This window comes from Felis catus, chromosome D3, assembly GCF_018350175.1.
Source record: "Felis catus isolate Fca126 chromosome D3, F.catus_Fca126_mat1.0, whole genome shotgun sequence".
Classification (NCBI taxonomy): Eukaryota; Metazoa; Chordata; class Mammalia; order Carnivora; family Felidae; genus Felis; species Felis catus.
Window position 1 is genome coordinate 50,515,310 of NC_058379.1, and position 24,128 is coordinate 50,539,437.

Here is a 24,128-nt window from a genome sequence, read left to right on the forward strand (position 1 = left end):
ATAAGAAAAACAACTGTCAGGCAGCAAACAGACATGCCTGTTACGTTTATCCTCGTCAGCAGAACTGCATAGGAAGCTAAGCTACAGTTAGGTTTCGGAGTGATTCTGGAACTTGAATCACAGGAAATATAAGATTTGAATGTTGACTTAATGCAGTGAAAATACCTGGATTTATCCCTCTCCACAATAGCATCAGCACTGCAAAGGAGCTACAACTCTTGAAAATTTCAGCTAAGGCTGCCTCTTCCCGGGGGGTGTTCTTGAATTAATGCTTACAATGTTTGCCTCAGTGAATCCTTGTTTTTGCTGACATGGCTGACTAGTCTTTTCCTCTGAAGGATGCTTAATAAGTCAGTTAATAGAAGATAAAAAAAAAAAACGCTATCTGTTGTTAACATCTCCTTTCCCACTTGAACCTCAGGAAAGAGAAGCCAGCACTGTAGGACCAAAGGTAAATTGCCCTTATTCTACTTCTCCTCCCCCAGGGGGAAAATTCATTTTGAGAAGAGTTAAACAAGGACAGTGTGAAAGGGAAAGGAGCGAGCAGGGTTAATGCTTGGGGTGAAGGAGTTCTAAGAGTCCCCTGGGTGAATGGTCAGGTGGCTGTGTTGGGTGTATGTTGGATACATGGGACGGGTTCCCCTCCAGCTTCCAAAGGCGATAATGGGCCTCTAAGGGTGTGACACAGAGATGCCAGTGGCCTGATCACTAATGGCTGAGACCCTGAGACTTCTGGTGACAGATATCTGTGCCTAGGACTAGCATGGGGACCGAAAGTTGCCCTTCAGGCTCAGACAGTATCAACACTGTCCTAGGTAGACTGCACAGAAGGGTATACCTGAATGTTTTGGTCCATATAAACCTCTGGGACTCTTGCATAACATTAGAGTGGTGGAAAGTTCCCCTCTCACCACAGCAAATGACTGATCATTAATTTTCAGTCAAGTAGGCATATGCATGGAGGCTTAGAGTTGATTGATCTGATTTTGCAAACTAAACAGATAAATTTATTTTTATTTTATGATGATTTTAGATCTTAGTGTAGGAGGTAAGCATTTATCTTTTTTTTTTTTTTATTAATTTTTACACAAAAGGAAAATACCCAGTCCTGCCATTCAGAAAGCACTGTCTTCTGGGGAAGACATACAAGTAGATGTCATTGAGTCATGATGATACTCTTGCTAAATGTCATTATAGAAATTAAGTGTAGGGCGTATAGTAGAAGTTCCTTTTCCAGAGCTGGTTAGGAAGGGGGAGGGAGCACATCAGTGAAGGCTCTCCCCACCCAAAGAAGAAGCCCTAACCCTAAATGAAGGCAGGGAGTAGGTGATAAATATGTCCCTAGATGAGGCTACATTTGACCTTTCTCAAAGAAGGAAGGGAAAATGACTTACTAGGAAAAGGAATTTGTGTGCAGAAATTCTATTGGTTTTGAGGCAATGCAAGCCATTTGTATCTAATTTGAATCAATGAAATCTCTATAAATATGTATGAAAATGACATTGGTCATTCAGTGAATTGTTTAATAGAGTGATATTTTTTATTTTGTGTGGATTCATCCATATTCACTCATCAGGCAACAAGGTGGATAATATGGGATGACTGGTTGGATTATGGATGCTGTTTCTGATTAGGAAACTCGCCATAGTTACTTGACCCCTTTTAAGGCTTGAATCTAAAATATTGTTCTCTTAGCAAAGCACTAATATATGAGCCAATCAAACCAATATATATAGTTTATTTACCTGTTAGAATGTGGTGAAATAATTTCAGAATATAATTTACCTATTAGAATGTAGTGAGATAATTTTTTGTAATCGTTATGTATTGATCCATTGCTTTATCTCCCTTTACTGTTGTATTAAAAGAGCTTATCTCGTCTAAAAATGTAAAACAGTGAAGTAATACAGAACCTGGAAGTGAACTTGGAAGCTTCTGGGTTCTACTGTGGGACATTTCCCCTTATCTTATAATGTATTTTTAGATGATTATTATTTTATTTCTTCAGTATTACTTATTTTCTCAATTATTCAAATTTTACATCGCTGAGAAACCAAAGGTTTAAATAAAAGTTTGATGGGTAGGCATTAAAACTTGCAGAAGTTGGTGAAGATCTACTTAGAAATAGTTGGGGGAGTGATACTAATCACAAGGGAACTGATGAGAAGGCAAAAGTGCAATATTTGATGAGGCCTTTGGCTATTTAGTTTGCTCCTAGATGATCAGATATATGAAAACTTTATGTTTAAAATTTGGTAAGAAAAGTGCAAGGATAAAGATAAAAGTGTGGCATATATCTGTGATATACTTAGACTATTACAAGGTCCCGACAGAGCTAGGAAATACTTTAGAAGAATACTAAGGAAAAAAAAAAAAAGATGAATTCAAGATCTCTTTGGAACAAGAAGAACTCTGTGTATATTTTTGTCTTCTTGGTCAAGAAGTCCATGGTTTTGCATCTCTGCCTGCATAAAAGCTGATTCCTGTTGCCAAGGCAGCCCCTGCACTCATCTCACCTAAAACCTAGTGTAGCGTTCTCTATGATTCAGTTTTGTTCTCCTCCTACGGATATTAAATTAATGAAAACATACCTCAAAGACAGACTGAATTCAGAGTGCTTCGGGATTTCAAATCTGAGAATTCTCTGCAATTAGTATATCAAGTATGATACACAGAAGTGACCATGGCGTGGCATGTGGAGCAGTGTGGACAAGAGGTGTGAGGAAGAAATAAGGGATGGGGAGAGTCCCCATCCCCAGCCATTCTCCCTGGGGTTTCTGTAATTATCCAGCCAGCCGGGAAGGAATGCTCACACAGCCTTATGTGAATATGTGAAGGTTTTTTTTGTTTTGTTTTGTTTTGTTTTGTTTCTGTTTTTGTTTGTTTAGTATTTTTGCAAGCAATTCATTCCTATGAAGAGTAGACTATGTTTTAAAGTTAATCCAATAGAAATGGTGTCTTCCTTAAGGTAGTCTATGGTGTTTCCATCAGGAAGTTCTGTGTTCTTTATGGTATTTCCTTCAGAGTAGTCTAGAGTAATATGTATTAGGAAAAGTTGGATTAAGTAAAATTACATAAATTTGTGTGTGTGCATGTGTTAGCGATTTAAATATATCAATGGAAGCATTTTCCAAATGTGTTCTTCACAAAAACAGTGTCAAATATTTCCTATGACTAGAGTTCAGGGGATCCCACTTAGGGAAATACAAGTAAAGGTTCAATCTTCAAATTAAATTTCCAAATAACTTGGTAATATCTTAATATATAGTACATGTAATTAAGGAGAATTCAAAATATGCAAAATTTTACTTAATTTTTAAAAATTTTTATTTATTTTTGAGTGAGAGAGAGGGAGAGAGAGAGGGAGAGGGAGAGAGAGATTGAGAGTGTGCACGCACAAGCAGGGGGAGAGAATCTGAAGCAGGCTCTGCACTCTGCATCAGAGAACTCAATGTGGGGCTCGAACTCATGAACCTTGAGATCATGACCTGAGCTGAAGGCAGATACTTAACCGACTGAGCCACACATTCAATTTTCAAACAAATGACAGATATTGTATAAAACATGAAAATGAAAAATAAATGTAAAATGTTATTTCTTGAAACTATTGACTGAAATAATTTGGCTTTACTTTCAACCAGAAGTAGGAGAGAGTTGTTTATTGAGTTAAAAAAAGTATTTGAAGAAAATATGATCCCTTTTATTATATAGAGATATGTAAATTGCACAAAGAAACTAGTTTCTTTACTTGATTTGAATATCACATTTCATTCCTGCAAAGTCATTCCAGTGCCTGGTGTCTATTATAGATGAAATGCCACAGTGCCTTTCTGGTCTGGAGAATTTTAAGGAAAATAGCCTGTAACAGTGTTCCCAGTGTGATATTTCATAGAAATAGTTCTACAGGCTCAGGGAGACAGACATACACACGGCATACAAACAAACTGATATACACATGTACAAACTTACACTGACTTTGAAACACACGTATTTTTTTTTTTTTTTTATAGGATTTTTTAAAGTTTATTTGTTTATTTTGAGAGAGAGCAAGAGAGCGTGTGCTTGAGTGAGGGAGGGACAGAGACAGACGGGGAGAGAGGATCCCATGCAAGCGTGGCACTGTAGCCCTACTCAGAGCTTACCTCACAAACCGTGAGATCATGACCTGAGCTAGAATCAAGAGTCAGATGCCTGACTGAGCCACCCAGGCTCCCTGAAACACACATATTGTAAAATTTACTACATAAATTGTATATTGTGCAGAAGGGGGAAATCAAATTTCATTTAACTCTTCATTTTTGTTTTGTTTTGTTTTTGACTTTCTAAAATCCTAAGCCAACATTGTGGCATTATGGGAACATTGCATCATGGGAAGGACCTGAACAGGGTGGATGCTGTTTCTTGGTCACTGTTTTGGCCGTCAGAGTGAAGAATGACCATTTATATCCTTTTCAGAGTAATGCCTGAAATAGGAATTTTTTCATGTCTGGATGTGCAATCCTTAGACTCTGATTTCAAATATTACTTACAATCTCATATGGTGTTGACAATAATGGAACAGTAAGTTACCTAATGTGTTATTATTTGGTAGAGAGTTAATTATTTTTACTCTTTATTTTTGGTAGTACTCTTTTAGGATCCTAAACAAATTTCTCTCTTTACCTTTTGGAAAATCCTTTATTATTTGTTGAGCATTGATCACTGTTTCTGGCTCTCCTGGAAGAAACGTCAACATTGCCCTGGTTTGTGGAGTGTTTGCTGGAAGCACCTTTGATAATGTCAGAAATGATGTCATTACTGTTCTGGGAGGAGTGTGTTTTCCACGAACTTGCGTTTCTTCTTCCATACAGCACTGATAATGGCAAAAAACAAGTATTTGTCAAAGGTAAGACTTTTTAAAACTAAAAATTTTATGATAGTTGAACATACTTTGAAGAATCAGAAATTCTCAGATAGTCTCATTAAGGCAATTTCAACTTTGTTGAAAATCACATCGCTAAAGTAATTGGTAATGCCCTTTCAAAAAGAGAAATACAGTATACACTCTGTAACATGATTCATCACTTTCCAGAGAAGGCAATAGAAATGTATAGTTGTTTTTTATTTTTTTGAGCATCTCATAATTGTAATTTACACATACAAATCCCACAGGCATATGTCACCAACAGATGGTATTTATTAAAAATCCACATGCATTCTTGGACGGTTTAAGTGTCATTCTGCCTGAAGGCAAAGAAATGGATTAGAAGACCTTTCAAGGTCATTCTACTTAGAACTTTCAAGAGTACAATGCGGAACTGTCCCATTGTTTAAAATGTGTTTATTTTAAATATATGTACAAGTCAAGTACATTTGGTTGCAAGTGACACATATCTAACTTGAATCAGAGTAATAAAAAAAGTGCAATATATTGGCCATTTATGAAAGGGTTTGGTCAGCTTTGGCATTCGAAACAATCGGCTTCAAAGACTAGAATGCAGTAAAGTCTCCTTTTCCTCTTTCTTCTTTGCTTCTCTTTGTGGGTTGCTCATTCTGTCTTAAGCAGATAGACTTCTTCCACATAGTGGGGAACATGGGTCCAGAAACGGATGCGTCAGTCATCAAAGAGAAGTCTTTGCAGCCAGCTCTGTTTAGAAACCCTGGGCAAGGGGCACTTGGGTGGTTCAGTTGGAGCCAACTTTGGCTCAGGTCATGATCTCACAGTTGTGAGTTTGAGCCCTGTTTGGACACTCTGCCATCAGTGTGGAGCCTGCTTCGGATCCTCTGTTTCCCTCTCTCTCTGCCCCTCCTGCCTCGTTCTCTCTCTCTCTCTCTCTCTCTCTCTCTCAAAAATAAACATTAAAAAGAAAAAAAAAAGAAAGAGGGGTGCCTGGGTGGATCAGTCAGTAGGGCAGCCAACTTCTGCTCAGGTCATGATCTCGCGGTTGGTGGGTTTGAGCCCCACGTCGGGCTCTGTGCTGACAGCTCAGAGCCTGGAGCCTGCTTCACATTCTGTCTCCCTGGCTCTCTGCCCCTCCCCCCTCCTAACACTCTGTGTCTGTCTCTCAAAAATAAAATAAATAAACGTTAAAAAAATTAAGAAGAAAGAAAGAAACCATGGGCAAAATTTTGACTAGCACAACTTGAGCCCAGAAGCAATCACCATAAGCAGCAGTTGTAGTCTTATGATTGGCTTCCTGGGACCATGGGCCTTTCACTGGCCATGACCATATTCACACCAGGATTGAGAAAGACAAAAAGAGATTCCTGGGATCCTGACACTGTCCTACCCTAGTCTCCAAGTGAATGTTTTCACTATTACAAAATGGTCAAGAGACAGTTTCAGGAATATTATAATTAAGAATGAATATTTGTTTTTTTTCTAAGTGTCTATCAAGATCAGTATCTTCCTGTTGTGCCTATCTCTGATCCCAATTTTCGCCAGAAGTCCAAGCCCCTAAGGACATACATGGTTACCTTTATGTACCTCCATTTGGCTCTGGACACCCTCTAATCTGACATAATCTCACACAACACTCTGATTCCTATCCTTCCTCCCGTGAGCTCCTCACTTCCTGACCTCACCACGTATGCACACATACTTTCTGGAACTCAGGTTCTGTTATCAATAAAATGGTGTATGATCTTTAACTTCTGTAAACATTCCTTTTCCTTTTTGGTTTTACTGAAATCCAGCCATCACTTGAGGATGTGTGATTCCTCTGCAGCCTCTCAACTGTTCCTATTATGGCTGCTGTTTTATCTCTCTCCCACCCCATATGTAATGTAAATGTTCTTTTCCTTTTATTACCATTCAAGTTTATTCAGCCCTTCATTCCCCTAATGCCTTAGCTATTTAAATTGGACTGCCCCACCTTGTTGTAGTATCTACCAACTGCCTGGTAACTGCCTTACTTATTGACAGTTTTAACATGATCCTTATATTTGTTTTCACCACCACTGTCTTACCTTTCTTTCGATGACTTTAGCATCATGTGATGACTGAACCCACACTCTGGATTTTCACACCGTTGAGTTTCTCACTTGCAGTGATCACTCCCTCAACATCGGATATCCAAGCCTATGGAGGTACTCTACAGATTTTCATTCTGATAGCTGCACCTGATTCTCTCTTGAAAGTAACCCACCATAAATTCAGCATTCCTTGTATTGCTAGCTCACCGGGTCTAGTGTCATCTGCTCTTGCAAATATTTAGCTCTTTAAGATTTTCCAATCATTTTGACTATTACCTTTGTGTTTGTTGTCATTAGTGCCCCTCTTGTCCTGAATATCTTTCCTTAGTTTAGAGTCTATGATTCATACAAAGTGTATCCCCTTCTCTCTAACATCAACTCCATTATCCGTCTCCCACCACTGCACTCGCAGGTGAAACCTCAGCCTCGTGAAACTCACCTCTCTGCCTACCCTGTGCTTGTTCTTGAGAAACTAAATGTTCTTGAAGAACAACACTCAAACACGCTGATGGGTTACCCTTAAATTTATGACAATATATCTCAAGTGAGTTTCAGGGGTCCCAGGCAATCTTGTCCTACTTTTCTGTCAATTTGTTGTTCCATCATCTAGAAGAACTATGTAATTTTTTTTTTCTCCTCAAAATCTGTTTACTCATCCTCAACTAATTATCTCATTTTGTTTTTCATGGAAAGAAAAAATTAAAAATAGTGACTTTATCTTGCTTCCATCAACTCAAATAACCAACTTGCATCTGCGTTGCCATATTCTGCACTACAGCTGCACATGCCGTCTTGTCTTCTGCTAATCGTGTCTGAAAGGTTTCTGCTTGTGCTCAGCGCTGTGTTGCACTGTTCAGATCCACCTTTCAGGACTAAAGGGCTTATTCCCCCAGACTGGGGTAACAGCCCACCCTGCTCTTCCCAAACAAGACTGCCCTGAGGAGTTTTCCCAGAGGTCCCAGGCTGAGACCTCTGTGGTGGTGGCATCAATGTTCAACTCTTCCCTAGTTCCAGTCCTACTTCCTTCAGCCCCTCACAGGTTTGACCCCAACGGCACTCCCAAACAAAGTTCTTGCAGGAATATATCTGTCTAAATGTTTCACAGGGAACCTGGCTGAACAGAGGTGGTACATGGAGTGGTCTGAGGGTCTGAATCTAAAATAAGACGTAATTGCCACCGACCAGTTGCAGTGAGTCCCAATGAGGACCCCAACATTTGTGGTAGGTAGAGCTCTTGTGGGAGGCTCTTGGCACACTGTGGTGGTGCAGTGGTTAAGCGTTTTCATTTAAGATGAACTGGGACAGTATACCCATAGAAAGAAATGCATCACTAAGGCAATATCTCAGGTGCTTTAGAAGTTTGGGAGAGGTGGTAATTATGAAGCTTATGGAATTTGATTGTTGTTGCTGGGAGCAATTAATGTATTTGATAAATTAAATTAATGGCTAAGTGTGGAAGCCAGAGAACCTCTTGGGAAACATATGAAGAAAATTTAATTTCCTGCAGCTAGCAGGTAGAAAAAGCAGAGGACCGGGCCCAGGACCTAATTATAAGAGCTACAGAACTCCCAAGAAGGTTGCATTCTCAGCCCTGGCAAGTCTTATGCCAAAGTCAGGGCTCTGGCTGGAACAAGTGGACTGCTGAAACTTTGGACAGAGACATCTGGATGGATGTACTTGAAAACACTGTAACTCAAGATTTTCATGAACCATCTGCACTTGCAGTTGTACTTTATGTCTTCTTGATTCCCATGTGCTTTGCCATGATGAAGGGCCTCTGCTTTGCAAAATGGTACATGTCCCCGTCCCCACTCTTTGGATATAGCCCCACGTCTCCTTCTGACCACCAGATTTGTAACTGGAGTGAAGTTATAGCAGGACCTGTTTGGAGAGATGAAATGCTGAGCCTGCAAAGGGTAGAAAGATGCTATACCAATAAAGAGTCGAAGGACCCAACCAAAATCTACTGAAGGAGTGTGGTGATAGGTATTTTTAGGACGGATCATGAGACTACTGGATCAAGAGGACCATTACAGAAGGCTGGAGAAGGAAGAGTTTGTTGATCTAGAAGCACTCTCCAATATGAAAATATTTAATTACCCAGCAAGGGCCCTGGAGCTAACATGTGGCTACTTTGGCTTTTGAAAGTTTGAAGAAAGTACTGGCACACTCTAAGTATGATGGAGATGCCAGAAGTGCTGCAGCAGACAGTGGAAGAAAGTTCAAAAGCTTAAATAACCAAGGCTGGATATCTCTCTCCAGATGGGAGAGTACAGCTTCTGCCAGTGTCGTAAGGGATGCACTAGTACCAGGGGCACCCGCGTCACCAAGAAAGTGAGTGGCAGTTGTGTTCTACAAGCCAAGGCTGAGAGTATGGGAGGCCCACTGATTGCAAAAAGAATTATGAGATCTCAAATCACAGAGGCCGAGTGACAGCTAGTAACTATCAGAGGCAAGGTGGATTCCCTGAAAATAGATTTTAGGATGGAAAATTTAGGGTGGAAAGCATGTTTTTATGCCAGTTGCCTCTCTATTACTGTATTATAAGCTATTTGAGGGCAGAGAATTGCTTGCCTCCTTCACTTGTGTATCATCAGTACAGAAAATATGGCTGGGCTTGCAAAAAGGACTTCCAATAAATATCTGGAAAAGAGGTTATTCTGAAAGGGTGGGTGTGGGGAATTATAAGCAACACCAATGCTGGAGACTTTGTGAGATTGTTAGCCACTCAAATTTGTAACTTTCATATGGTTTTAAAAATTTAGCAATAAAAGAAATTACCGTGGACCTTTAAAAAATAGAAGCAGACTTATAAATTATAACCTTTAATAAAGGCATCTGTTTCAGTGTTAACTTGTGAAACGCTTACTTGAATTAAGCTTTATGTAAGTTCTTTATTGAGAGGCATGGCATGGGTTAAGCACAGCCATCAGGAGTTACTTTGTGACGTGGGAGGTTATGTGGTGATGATATTTTTTGTTCCATTTACTAAAAGGAACCCTCAAAAATTAGGAGAGAAAATGTTGAGATATCTGGATGAATTTCTTGGTGAAAAGTATAAGGAAATTTAAACCAGTGTTTCCCAAACTACGTTACTGAAAGCATGGGTTTTGTCAGTGGTTAATGCATGTTCTGTGTTCAAAGTATTTACAATTGCATCTAAGTTTGGGAAATACTGCCCTAGATTTTGTGTGTTGGGTATAAGTTAAAAGAGCACATATTAACTATTTGACCTTCAAAAGAGATGACAGCTGTTTGTATTTCTAATGGGTAGTATAATTTTTCATGACTCACGATTTGTTAAAGAATTAGGGAAAGGGAATCTAAGATTATGATTAAGAAGAACTAAGACTAAATATAAAACCAACTATTTGAACATAGTGTTTTTGGATTTCTTTATAATTTGTTTTAAATAATTTTTAATAGTTGAAGTGTTTCGTGTGTCTGATATTTCTCAGGTTCTGTTCTAGGCATTGTAGAAGATACAGAGATCAAGTTTTACATGGTTTATCTTCTGAAAGATATTACATTTTAATAAGTGGTTAGTAGCGGTTGTATATTTGTGTCAAAATTGTCAAGAAAAGCATCATTTATGACATCTGTTAGAATATGTACTCATTTATTCACATGACACAAAAGTCATTTGGGCAGTGGTAACCAGTAGTTTCCTCACTGCTGCCCCCTTGATATCAGTTTGCTGAAAATTTGACATAGTTTTTAATACAAAAATAATCTTGTTTATAATCTTTATTCGTGTCTATAAAGTGATCACAAATGGGGACGCCTGGGTGGCTCAGTCAGTTGAGCATCTAGCTCTTGGTTTTCTCTCAGGTCGTGATCCTAAGATCATAGGATCCAGCCCCACATTGGGCTCTGTGCTGGGCAAGCAGCCTGCTTTGGATTCTCTCTCTCTCTCTCTCTCTCTCTCTCTGCCCCTCTCCCTGCCTGTGCACTCTCTCTCTCTCTCTCTCTCTCTAAAGTAAAAAAAGAAAAAAAGAAAATGCTCATAAATGTCATTCAGGCCCTATTAGCAAGGCAGAAAAACAAATAAAAATCATCAAGTAATAGAATTTGCTTTCAGCAAGCTCAATCTCCTTCTTTGGTACTGTTTTACTCCCCCACAGACCCCCAAAATATACCTTGTTTCCCTCCCTTCACTCCTCAACAACTTGCTCAAATGATTTATTTCCATCATAGTATGCATTATAGAAAACAGTGTAAAGTATGACCTATTCTTGGAGATTTCATTTTTAATGAATTAATGCTTTAAAGAGAATGGTGGAATTTTTATATAAATCAATAGATGAGGAAGATAAATGTAGAGAACACTAAGGATTGTATTCACAACCTAAAGTCAGGTCACGTAAGAACTTTCTTCAATGTGTAAGTCAATTCCAACCCTCATGGCAACTGTTCTATGTTCACATTGAATTGATTCTCATTCACTTGAGTCTTGGGATTGAGTGGATTTTGCTGTGGGCCCTGCCTCATAAAACAGGGATTCACCTTAAATTTCTCAGAGTAGAAAATTTTATAGGGTAGTGCTGCAGGAAACTAAGCAACTAGTAGCTAGGCAACCAGGAGCAATTGCAAGAAGAAAAAATTTAGAAAAGACCAAGCAGGTATTATCTATACAATATTTGGTATTAAGAGATTTAAAAGTATTATCCTTTGTTTGTTAGTAAAACTTTCTTGTGATACTCTGTGTCTCTCACGTACACCTTTATATGAAATTTATTTTATCAGATTATCTTCCATCAGGTCTTTTGATTGCCTAGGGCTTTTTTCCAGAATTCACTTAGCTGCTTGGTTCAGGCTACCTTGATAAGAACTGTAAATTATTATATTGTAAGCATTGTCAACCTAAGAGTGAAACATTGGACTTGATGGGACCATTAAGCATCTGCCACAGCCTCTTGGTTGACGATACTATTCACCCCTAGAGATGATACTTGGTCAGAGGCTGACAGCATATCCCGTACCCTGCTCATTGCAAGTTGACTGCATCTACAGCGTTAGGGAGAAGGGGGTCCAGGGTGCTTAGAGTCCAATACACTAGGAGGGACCATTTGCCTGAAAACAAGACATCCTACCTTTTAAGGCCACATGAGCTATATTCTGGTGTTTTGGGGGGGTCACTTTTGTTTGCTAGTATCATTAAACTAGTCCAAACTAAGGGGGATGAGACTATTGTAGTATCTCCAAATCTGAGGAGAGGAATAGAGCTAGGTGTTTGAAACAATCAAACATTTTTCTAATATCCTTGCTTTGTTATGTTGTTTGGTTTATTCTTCCCTTTCATTACAATTCCCTTTCCTCCACTCTTTTTTTTTTTAATTTTTTTTTTCAACATTTGTTTATTTTTGGGACAGAGAGAGAGCATGAACGGGGGAGGGGCAGAGAGACAGGGAGACACAGAATCTGAAGCAGGCTCCCGGCTCTGAGCCATCAGCCCAGAGCCTGACGCGGGGCTCGAACTCACGGACCGCGAGATCGTGACCTGGCTGAAGTCGGACGCTTAACCGACTGCGCCACCCAGGCGCCCCTCCCTTTCCTCCACTCTTTTGGTCAATGGCACCAGCATCTGATAGCTCCCTTACTTTCCAGCATCTAAGTCAGGGACCCAAGGAGAGAATTCAGGTCCAAATTTCAAAATTTTCAGCCAACTTCTCATATTGGCCCATCTAGAGTCAAGTGCCCTCTGTAATAATGAATATGACCAGAGCATGAGGCCACAAAAAGTAGGAAGCTGTCATAGAAATCATGACATGCATGTGTATGTATGTGAACCGAATTCCCCAAGGTGAATGTGAAGGGCACAAAATGATAGGTATCCACTGTGCCTTGCCACTTCACCATATTCTTTAGATAAAGAGGAGTCACCTCATTTCATTATCTTTAAGAAAAGTAATAGCTCGGATACGTTATGTAAAGAATATAATAACCCTTGGGGCGCCTGGGTTGCTGAGTCGGTTAAGCGTCCGACTTCAGCTTGGGTCTCACGGTTTGTGAGTTTGAGCCCCGCGTCGGGCTCTGTGCTGACAGCTCGGAGCCTGAAGCCTGCTTCGGATTCTGTGTCTCCCTCTCTCTGCTCCTCCCCCACTCACACTCTGTCTCTCTCCCTCTCTCAAAAGTAAATAAAGATTTAAAAAAATTAAAAAAAAAGAATATAAGAACCATACATGGGAATTCATTTTCATTTCCCTCATCACTTCAGAATGACTCTTTCTCTGGAAAAAAAGATTGCCCATTTCACTAAATACAGTGACTAACAATGGGTGGCAATTGAAGCAAGCAGGGCAACCAAAGAAGCACACGTTGAGGCTACAGAAAGATGCAAGCCATACATATTTATTTCTGCACTTAACAAACAACTTCTGTCATCCCTACAGTTAGTGATCAAGTTTCTGTTTCAGAGAAGACTGGACCACAAGGGAAAAGTGCAGTATGATAAACACAGAACATCCAAATAGTTTAGATATTAATCACATGATTGAAAATTTTCTCAATTTTAGGTGAGAGGAACTGGAAGTTGTAATAGAAACCTTCAGTGAATTCCTTCTAGTTCATTTTGTATAAGTAGGCATAAAACTGGATATGGTTCTAAAAAGAGTGTGGGTTCAACTCTTCCTGAGACTTTATTTTGCAATATTTATAATGTCACAATTTAAGGAACCCAGTGTAGACACTATATATATTGATACCTAAACTAATTGAATATACCTAACAGACTGAATATAAAGCCCAGACTGAATATAAGTGAAATGGTGCCATTTGTGTAAATCTTGGAAGAATACTGTCCTTCAGAACTATGGCTTAAAGAAGTTTATTTTTATCCAGGAATGCTACAGTCTAGATTACATTAGACATTTTTCCTGTTTGGTTGTGGAGAGTAGCGAGAGAAAATTTGCACAAAGAGGAGTGATTTTGGGTAAGCTTTGGATGAAATGCCTCTCTAACCACAGCCATGTAGACCATTGTGATTTCAATTATATAAGGATGAGTGTGTAATCTCAAACAAAGATAATGATACATACTAGAAGTTTTCTTTAAACTCCTGTACTTTGCTAAAACTGGGTAGCATATAAAGGCCACTTGAGTATATTGAGGTTATGGACAAATAATAATTTGACTACGCTTTAATCTGTGTATTTCTTCACAGTGTGGTTTATTGGCAAAACGGACATACAAGCCTAAGAGCACATGCCAACATAAACACAACACTCTAACATTGAAGGTTACTCATTGCCTCTAGTAGAGGATAAAAGTTATGTTTGAAGGAAAGCCAAATGTTTCCCACATAAATCTAGGGGACAGATGTCCAGATTCCACTCAAGTGATCAATATTCAAATAATGCCACTCCAGCTCCTCTTTTTGGAAGGTCTGCCTAAAGTGCTTTCCCCACTGTTCGCTTAGCTCCTCACCAAGATGAACCTATTTGTCATCCTTTTGAACACTAGAACGTATGAGAACACTTATGTAACAACAACAACAGCGACAGCAACAACACCACACCGGCCATATGTGGTCAAGGAGAAACAAACAGGGTATGCATAGATTAAAAAAAAAATAATCACATCAATTTAATCTTAATTCCATTTCATTCTTCTCCCTCTGCAAGCTATGTGTTAATTTCTCCCACAATGCCTATCTATGCTTTTCTTATCAGAGCAAAGCCTATCTTGTTTGAAGCTTTTATAACATATTTTGGTTCCTAAGACTCTGGGTCAAATCTGCTTTTAGAGAATGCAGCTAAAAAGCTAACAATGTGCCAACTCTCAATTACTTATGTTCCTGAAGATGAGATATTCTTTGTGGCTTTAAAGTTAGATGCAAACTTTTCCTCACAGGCATCTGAGGTCCAGTTGTAGGTCCTATTGATATCTTACAGCCACTTGTTTTCTCCTTCTTCATCCATTCTGTAAAAGGACTGTCTTGGAGATACTCTGTTCTTTCATCCCTGTTCCTTGCCTCTGATGCTCTAAATACTCTAGAAATTCCAGAAAGCACCTCTGTCACCTTACTTTTCACCTGGGTTCTTCCAGTGGCATTGTTTGAGATTTGGTGTGGCCCATCAGAGATGGCTATTCTCAGTTTTATTTCACTGTCCTTTTAAAACAAAATAACATATATTTTCAATACACAGTCTCAATCTACATTGTTATTGTGAATTTTTTGCCACAGGACCACACAGACTTTCATCTGAGAGCTTCCTGTTTCATTCTCAAAATTATTTCATTAAACATTTTAGATTTTTACATGATTATGATCTTTGTGTAAAGGACTACTTGAGATTAAAATAATTTAGACCAGGGTGTGATTGCCTTCAAGATATAAAGATTCTACCTTGTGCCAAGGGAAACAATAGTACTGCACATGCATGTTCTATAGTTACTTTATAAATCAAAGTGTAAAATACCTAGATTGTAGCTTATTATTCTTTGGACTCTAGGCTTTTCCATTTAAAACACACTTGATTTCCTTTTTCTTAGGTTGGCACTCTGGCGGAAGCTTGCATTAGAAACAGTGATCTCTGTGGAGATATAGATTATAGTTCATGTTAAAATACGTTTGCTGGTGACATCCTTTTGGCTTAAATTGGTGGCACTTTTAGTGGAGTTGAGTGTTACAGAAGTTTGCTTAAAATAATTTCGACAAGAAAAAAATGGCGCCATAAATATTGTAACAAAAAATATATTTTTTTCAAATATTAATGTATTTTAGTTCTCGACTACAGAGGTAGAAGAATGTGGTTTCCGAATGCTGCTTGCTAAGCTTCACACAATGGCTGGACCCCTCTCAAGATTTAAGTCAGGATGCGACCGGTACAGAGTTTGCAGAATGTCCCATGAAATCTAAAGACGGTTTTGGTGATGTGGAAGACCCCCGAAAGGAAAAAGTTAGTTTTAGAAAACTCCAGAGCATCTTGACTTTTCAAAATAAAGCTTTTTGTTTGAGTTTAACCTTAGCCCCCCTGAATATTCCTTTCCCTGCCCCCAAATTTCCCATCTGGGGGAGACTTCCCCAAATGTCCCATCTTAAGGATATCTGGAAACAAGCGCTATTCTGTGATAGGTAACTGTAGAGAGACCATTTTTTAAGAATGTTCTAACGTTAATGAGCCTGTACTAAGTAAATATGAAGCTTCTTTTCCATGAATGTCCTTCAATTATCATTAGCAGCCTCAAGTTTTAGTAGGGTTTTTGGGAACCTATGCAATAATTAAATTTTCTTTCTGTAAAGTTTTAAAATTCATATCAATGACTTTCCTGCTCAAATGGAGGTAGCATGATTATCTGACCAGCACTGTAGAGAGAATCCAAGTATCAGATGGAATAGTCTCTGGGTTATCATCAAAACCAGATATCCTGTTATTATATAATTGAGGCCATAAGGTTGTCAATATCAAACACATCCATTGCTTCCTTAAATCTGCAACCTGAAACCAAAGCCAGAAATTTAAGTCACAAAGACATCACTGATAGCACGTGGGAAATTTTCAAAGCTGTGCCAAGGGATTTAAGCAGCATTGCTTCCATTAATCTTGCTGAAAGTCTCATGACTGAATCTCTATGCATCTTTTAAGATTTGCTCAAAAATGTCTCAGCATACAAAGTATGGACAAGTTATTCATTACAGCTTTTACTTTACAGCATCCTGAAACTATTTCTAAGTAATTTAGAACTGACTTTCCTCTTCTATAAAAGATCATAAAATACTTTTTGCCTAAATGAAAGATTTGCTTTTTGATAACATGAACTTTTATGAAGAGTGAAAACTAGTTTTAACACAGAGCTTGACTGGAAGGAAAACAGGAGTAAAGTTAAAGGAAACTATAGCAGGTCTATTGATTTTTTTTATACAAAAAATGATATAAGCTTAGAATTTTTTATTGCTTCAAATATAGGTATAAAATATATCTCAGTATATATTATATTAAATCAATTATATTAATTATTTATAATTATATTAATTATATAAATGAATAATTATATATTGTATACATAACATCTCAATGTCAACCTCATCTATATAATTACCAGGCATTGCTTTAGGTGCTGGGAATATAAAAATTAATAAGACAAAGAGTAGTTTATGATCTAGGTGAGGACATAGAAACATAAAGAATAGTAGAGAAATATAAAAAGCAAGAAGAAACCTGAAAAAGAAAAGAATTTGAGGAAGAGTCTTCAGAGGTTTTGGATTATAGTGCTAGTTGGGTAGTATAGGACATAAAGCTAAAAAGTTATAAAGTCAGATTTAGAGGGATTTTTTTTTAAGTTTTTATTTATTTATTTTGAGAGAGAGAAAACATGAATCGGAGAGGGGCAGAGAGAGAAAGGATGAGAGAGAATCCCAAGCAGGCTCCACTCCATCAGTGCAGAGCCTTATGCAGGGCTTGATCCCATGAACAGGAGACCATGACCTGAGCCAAAATTGGAGGCTTAACCAACTGAGCCACCCAGGCACCACTAGAGGGCTTTTTGATGCAATGATGATTTGCACTTCATTTTGTAGGGATGATATGGTCAAGATATGATTAACAATTGAGAGAGATAATATAGGAGATTTCATGAGTGGAGGATTGGCATGAATAGACCTACTGACAAGGTAGGTCAATAAGGAGGCTATTTCAAAGAGTTAGTAGAGATAATACAAATATGAACAAAAGAGGAGCACCTGGGTAAGTCAGTTAAGTGTCCAACTTTGGCTCAGGTCATGATCTCGTGGTCAGTGAGTTCGAGCGCTGCATCGGGCTCTGTGCTGCCAGCTCGGAGCCTGGAGCCTGCTTCGGATTCTGTGTCTCCCTCTCTCTGCCCCTCCCCTGCTCACGCTCTGTCTCTCAAATGTGAATAAACGTTAAAAAAAATCCAAATATGGGGGCGCCTGGGTGGCGCAGTCGGTTAAGCGTCTGACTTCAGCCAGGTCACGATCTCGCGGTCCGTGAGTTCGAGCCCCGCGTCGGGCTCTGGGCTGATGGCTCAGAGCCTGGAGCCTGTTTCCGATTCTGTGTTTCCCTCTCTCTCTGCCCCTCCCCCGTTCATGCTCTGTCTCTTTCTGTCCCAAAAATAAATAAATGTTGAAAAAAAAATTAAAAAAAAATCCAAATATGAACAAAAGAATTGCTAATGAGACAGAGAAAGAAATAGATTGAAGGCACCGATTGGGTGTGGGTTAGGGAGAAAGAGGAGTCAATAATGACTGAGGTTTTTAAGATAAATGGTTGAGATATCATGGACAATAGAACCCAAAGTTGAGGCAGAAGATAATAAAAGAACCCAAAGTTGGTTATGATAAGCTAGAGTCCTCTGAGGTTTCTGAGTAATTGCTGAGTTTTGGAGCTGTAGGTACTGATTTTAAGACATCAGCTTATTAATTGTAGGGTTGATGAGCTTACTCGGAGGAAAAATAAAAAGAGTAAATGGAAAGGAGATTGATTGGAGAATCTTGGTGGTGGCTGAAATTAGAAAAGTGGTCAGGAAAGGAGATGGGGAAAAGTGGCTAGAGAGAAGAGGGCCAGGAAAAGTGTCATTAAGCTATGGAGGAATGTCATCAGTGGCCCATGGGGCAAAGTAGCTGAGGAGGATGAAGCCATTCATTTTGTGAACTTTGAAATCATTAGTATACTTACAACATTTTCGGTAGAGTACTGGGCACAAGACCTGCGAAGATTCAGGAGTGATCACGGACATAAATGACGAGAGATATAAGCAGGTGGAAGGAGGTAGGATAGATTTAGTCTTCATAGATGTTTGCAAACAGAACCAGGGAGACACATGAAGTAATATCTTGAAAAAGCAGATTGAGGGGCGCCTGGGTGGCGCAGTCGGTTAAGCGTCCGACTTCAGCCAGGTCACGATCTCGCGGTCCGGGAGTTCGAGCCCCGCGTCAGGCTCTGGGCTGATGGCTCAGAGCCTGGAGCCTGTTTCCGATTCTGTGTCTCCCTCTCTCTCTGCCCCTCCCCCATTCATGCTCTGTCTCTCTCTGTCCCAAAAAATAAATAAACAAAAAAAAAAAAAAAAAAAAAAAAAAAGAAAAAGCAGATTGAGAGAAAGATTCTATGGGAAGAAAGAGAGACCTGAAGGTGTTTGGATGGTATGTGGGGAATCCTGTGGAGGGAGAAAGCCCATAAGCAAAGGAGAACTTGGATATTTCCATTGGTTCAATCTTTAAGAGTTTTTAAGTTCTCTCTCTCTCTCTCTGTCTCTCTTTCTGTCTCTCTATCAATATAACATCATGCACAGGATGATTTAGGTTATAAGAACCGTTCAGGGAGCTACCTGTATCAGGTAGTATAGGCTAATTACTGTTGCAGAAACAACCCCTGCCCCCAAATAGATGTTTAAATAAAATAAAGTTTATTCCTTAGTGAAATGGCAGGGGCACTCATAACATTTCTTCAGGGACTCAGAGTGACGGGGGCTGTATCTTGGCAAGTACTCATAATCACCACTATGGGCGAAAGAGGGCATCTCACACGAAGTACGAATCTCACATGGGTTCTTAAAACTTTCTCACAGAAGTGACATATGTTACTTCTGCTCACATTTCATTGGTCAAACTAGTCACACAGCCACCTGATTTCAAGTGTTCAGGGAAGGGCAACTCTGCCAGGTATATGGAAGGAGAACCAGAAATTTTGTGAACATTTATAATGATTACAACAGTACCTTACAAGCTTAACAGGGAACCATGTGGATTTAGAGGAACTGGATGAGGGAGCAAAATGGGTTGAATTAATTACATTATCCAATGCTATTATGCTTCTTGAAATGCATATAATATTGAAATCATCTCATAGGAACACCTGTGAAAGGGAGTTCTTCATAATTGCTTCTGAATGCTTCTAATAAAATGAGACAATTAGCCTTCTCTAATGTATTAGTTATGATTAGTTTCATCTGCATATGACAGGAACAAATATAACAGTGGCTGAAATAGGATGCAATTATTTTTCTCTTCCATAAAAGTCTGGGTAAGAGTTTCCAGGTCCTCCATGATCATCAAAGATTAGGTTTCTTCTACATAGTTTCTGCATTATCTTCCATTTTGTGGTCCAAGGTGCCTGTTTCATCCATCTTAAACCATCCATCCCATTTGTATGCCAGCAGCTTGGCTCTTCCTGAGAGTTTCACCACCACTTCTGGATATATTGCATTGGCCAGAACTTGCATACCCACAATGAAGGCTAGTCTATGTGGTCTTTATTCTGGGTACCCATGCACTCGATTAACAGTTGGGGGCTCCATTTCTGAGTGAGAAGAGGAGAATTGGTACCACATGACTACCCATTTTATATATGTCACCATGCCTGTGTGAAGGATCCTTCCTTTCGTTTTGTGATTTCCTCCTATCCTAAAAGTTTTAGCAATTTTTAACATGGACAGGAATCAGGCACTCTATGCTCCACATCAAAAATGACTCAACTTGGAATGTCTTCTCTAGCCTCTCATTGAGAATGGAGTAGCACTTTGAGAGAGAATGAGCATCAGTATTGGTTTTGGTGCATTTTATGCCCACTTACTAGCTTCAGTTACTTCACAGCTCTTGGTGGGAAGTGTGATAGCAGGCTTGGAAAGGTTTGGTCCAAACTTTGAGTTAGCTATGAATTTAACTAATAATGTTCTATGCAGAACTGGGCTCCACATGGAGTTCTTGCTATAGAATTCCAAAGAGATGGTGCATATTGGAGAGTGATAGAGGTTCTTCATTTTTGCTTTACTCCCATTATGGGAGCTATAAGATGGAACAGAGTTTACCACTAAAAGAGAGAAGAGATAAAGTGCTGTGGAACTTCACAAGCAGTGGAGTTGGCAGCTGCATTTGACCCAGTGTTAGACCTGGCACAGATTTCAGGAAACAGTAGACATCTTCTGCTTCATACTTTTGTTTTTCATTTGTTCCTTGTTAGAGCCTCTCTACTTCATACACCAGATGTTGAACTTACATTACTATTGTGTTGGTAGTAGTAACACAAATTTGAATTGTAGGAGAATGCATTATTCAAGTTGCAGATGAGATAATCCTTGCCAAAGATGCATGAATGAAATAAACATGCAGTAGCCCAAGGCCTGACGGAGCTCGAGTCAGGGAAAGTAAAAGGGTGGATAGGAAACTGATAACTGAGATTCCTGAGAATTTAGGGTGCACCTACTATTGTTATTTTGTACTTTAATATTGATTAATGATGGAAAATAGAAAGCAACATCTAAAACTGAGGATTTTACATTTGATTAGGAATTGTATCATAGTCCGATTGAAATCATATGAGAGTAAAAGATGCATATAAATCAATGCTAAGGGAAAAAGGCAAAAGTGAACACTGTCCCTATTTTCAAATTAATATTTCAGTTCACTTTCTGCTGTCATCTTTAAATCTCATATGATATTATAAACCCTTTTTTGCCTATTAAATTAAATTTATTTTCCCCTAAAATTTGTTCACACTTTTACTTTATGATTTATATGATGAAATTCAATATTGATTATTTTATTTTTGTATTCCTGACCAACTCAAATTCTTTCTATAATTGCATAGCCTTTCCATATCAACGGCTATACCTGGATGTTAAATAGTCCTCTTTTCAGACAAACAAAAATAAATTAAGAGAAGATATTATAGTAACTTGACCCTGGACCTGATACACTTTCATTTTTAAGTCATTTGAAAAAAGATTCTGTGACACTGGCTTACATGACAAAAAAAAATTTGAAAATAAGATTTTCTTATAGGATGTCAAAACATTTTTTAAAGTTCAAGGACATAGGACTTTATTTAGCATATTTACTTATCCACAGCTTATGTTGGTTTTATTTTAAGTAGATATACATTAATAAAAGATAGCTATTATTTATGCCAAATCATATCTTTTTCCTTTATACAGAAGAGAAGCAAAACGATCTATTATTTTATATAGTTGTTAGAAGTTCTAAATGTTGTTAGAGGAGGGAAAACAGATCAGTCATATTACAGTATCAGTTTGTAAGAAGAATCTTGACAAGAAATTTTGCACCAAAATTGATAGTGTACTGTGTATAGAAGATTATAATCTCCAGTGAAGGAAGTCTGAATAAAATCAAACAAGACTCAAAGGATGCTACATTGCTAAATGATATCAAGCACATTTTCTGTGTCCATGTTTTCAGTGCTCCACTTTAGGACTAGGATTGATTTAGGTATATGTTCCTGTTGAAGACAGGAAGGCATAGCAAATCGCTCAACTGACACTGAAAGGAAATATTAGCAAGTAGATAGATAGAGTACGGTGAAATCTTTATTCAGTTAGGAGAGCAAAATATGACATATCCTTAGTAAAATTTTGCTCTCTATATGTGTTTGCATGTATGTATGTGAATTTAAGTATTGTGCATGGCATTTTTGATAAATCTCAAAGTAAACTAGAAGATATTAAATTTCAAAAAGAGTCTTGAACTGTAAGATATAGTTACTTTGGTATCAACATTTCCACACCGATTTTGTATGAGCAGGAGGAATTAGGTCTTAATAAGAATGAACTAAATCTCTTCTCTCCATTGCTCTCTCTTTTGAATTAATTGGTTTTGGCTTGCCAGAATCACAGTGCAGGCCGTAAAGAATGGAAGGGCTTGGCATGTACCATGTTTTCTCCACTGCATTAATTGAACTGTAAATGAGATTTTGGTCAATAAAATAAAACATGCTGCCCAGAGCACACAAAGGAAAGCACAAGAGAGATTCAAATGCTTAGTAATGTGAAGAATGTGAATACAACCTAAAGCTTCTGCCATAAATCAATTCAAATAAAGTATAGAGTGTGCTCCTTGTTGATCTATTCCCATAAGCCATTTTACAAATTCTTAGGCATGCATTAAAAAAACAAATGTTAAGAACTTGATGTGCTTTTCTTCCCTAAAACATAGTTGGTATTCTCTAACACTGCTTTTGGCATATTTTATCACAATTGCAGTATCCATGTAGATTATCCCCCCCAATACCCTAGACTCTTATTATTTGACTTTCTTTCCTTCTACAATCTTGACCAACAATTTCCTTCACTCTCTCACACCGATGATCATACCCTAAGTCTTAACATTTCCAATACATGTGACTCCATTTTCAAACTGCCACCTCTTATTTTCCCAGCTCACTTGCCCTAGAGCCCTTATTTCAACAATCTTTCTCTCTACCCCCCCCCCCCATTGGTGCTTAAAGTTCATTGATTTTCACTTGTTTTTGCTCTCTTCCTGTCCTCATTCCTTTCTTTCCAGCTTAAATCTCATGGCCAGTCATAATCTCTCTCTCTCTCTCTCTTTTTTAAATGTTTATTTGTTTTTGAGAAAGAGAGCACAAGTGGGAAAGTTGCAGAAAGAGATGGGGACAGAGAATCCAAAGCAGGCTTCCGGCTGACAGCACAGAGTCCTATGTGGGGGCTTGACCTCACCAACTGTGAGATCATGACCTGAGCCAAAATCAAGGGTTGGACACTTAACTGACTGAGCCACCCAGGCACCCCATAATCACTCCTTTGTATGTATATTTGACACCCTTGGCCTTCTCTCATTTCCTCATTCTCACCTCAATCCTGGTTAAGTCCAACTCTCTGCTTACTCCCTGACAGTACCTGCCATGGATCAATGTGTCGGGAGGAAAAGACTGCTGCCTACCTTCCAACCTCTCAAACCCCAAACACTTCTTCCCTTCTCTCCACCTCACCTGATAATCTTTCTTACTTGACTGAGAAAACAGTGCTTCATCAACATTTTACCTCCTTCATATTGTTAAATCTGATGGTAGTTTCTCAGTTGATTAACTTGATTAACCCCCTTCTCCTTGAAATACTTTATTCACTTGACTTCTAGGGCACCACACTATCTACATTTTCCTTCGGCCTTACCGATCACTGCTCCTCAGTTACATTGGTGGGTAACACTTCACTGTCCAGCCTCTTAGCATTGAAATGTTCGGGGATCAGGGACCTCTTTTCTGCTGTCATTCACTCTTTGTCAATGTCATCCATTCTCATGGCTACACATATCAACTTCTGCTGAAGACTCTGATATTTATTGTTCTAATATGAATGGTTCCCAGAACTCCAGGTTTTGTAGCTCCTTGCTGACATGGATTTTTCCCTTGAGTATGTAATAGTCATGTCAATCTTAAAATGTTCAAAACTAAACACTTGATTTCAGTTCC

The 24,128-nt window shown here is 38.7% G+C and overlaps 1 long non-coding RNA gene across 1 annotated transcript; it reads left to right on the plus strand.

Annotated features, from left to right (window-relative positions):
* Positions 1-3,467: 3,467 nt before the first annotated feature.
* LOC123381315 lies at positions 3,468-7,068 on the plus strand. Its single transcript, XR_006588191.1, has 2 exons — positions 3,468-4,885; positions 6,969-7,068. It is a non-coding gene; the product is annotated as an uncharacterized LOC123381315 (long non-coding RNA).
* The last annotated feature ends 17,060 nt before the right edge of the window (positions 7,069-24,128 follow it).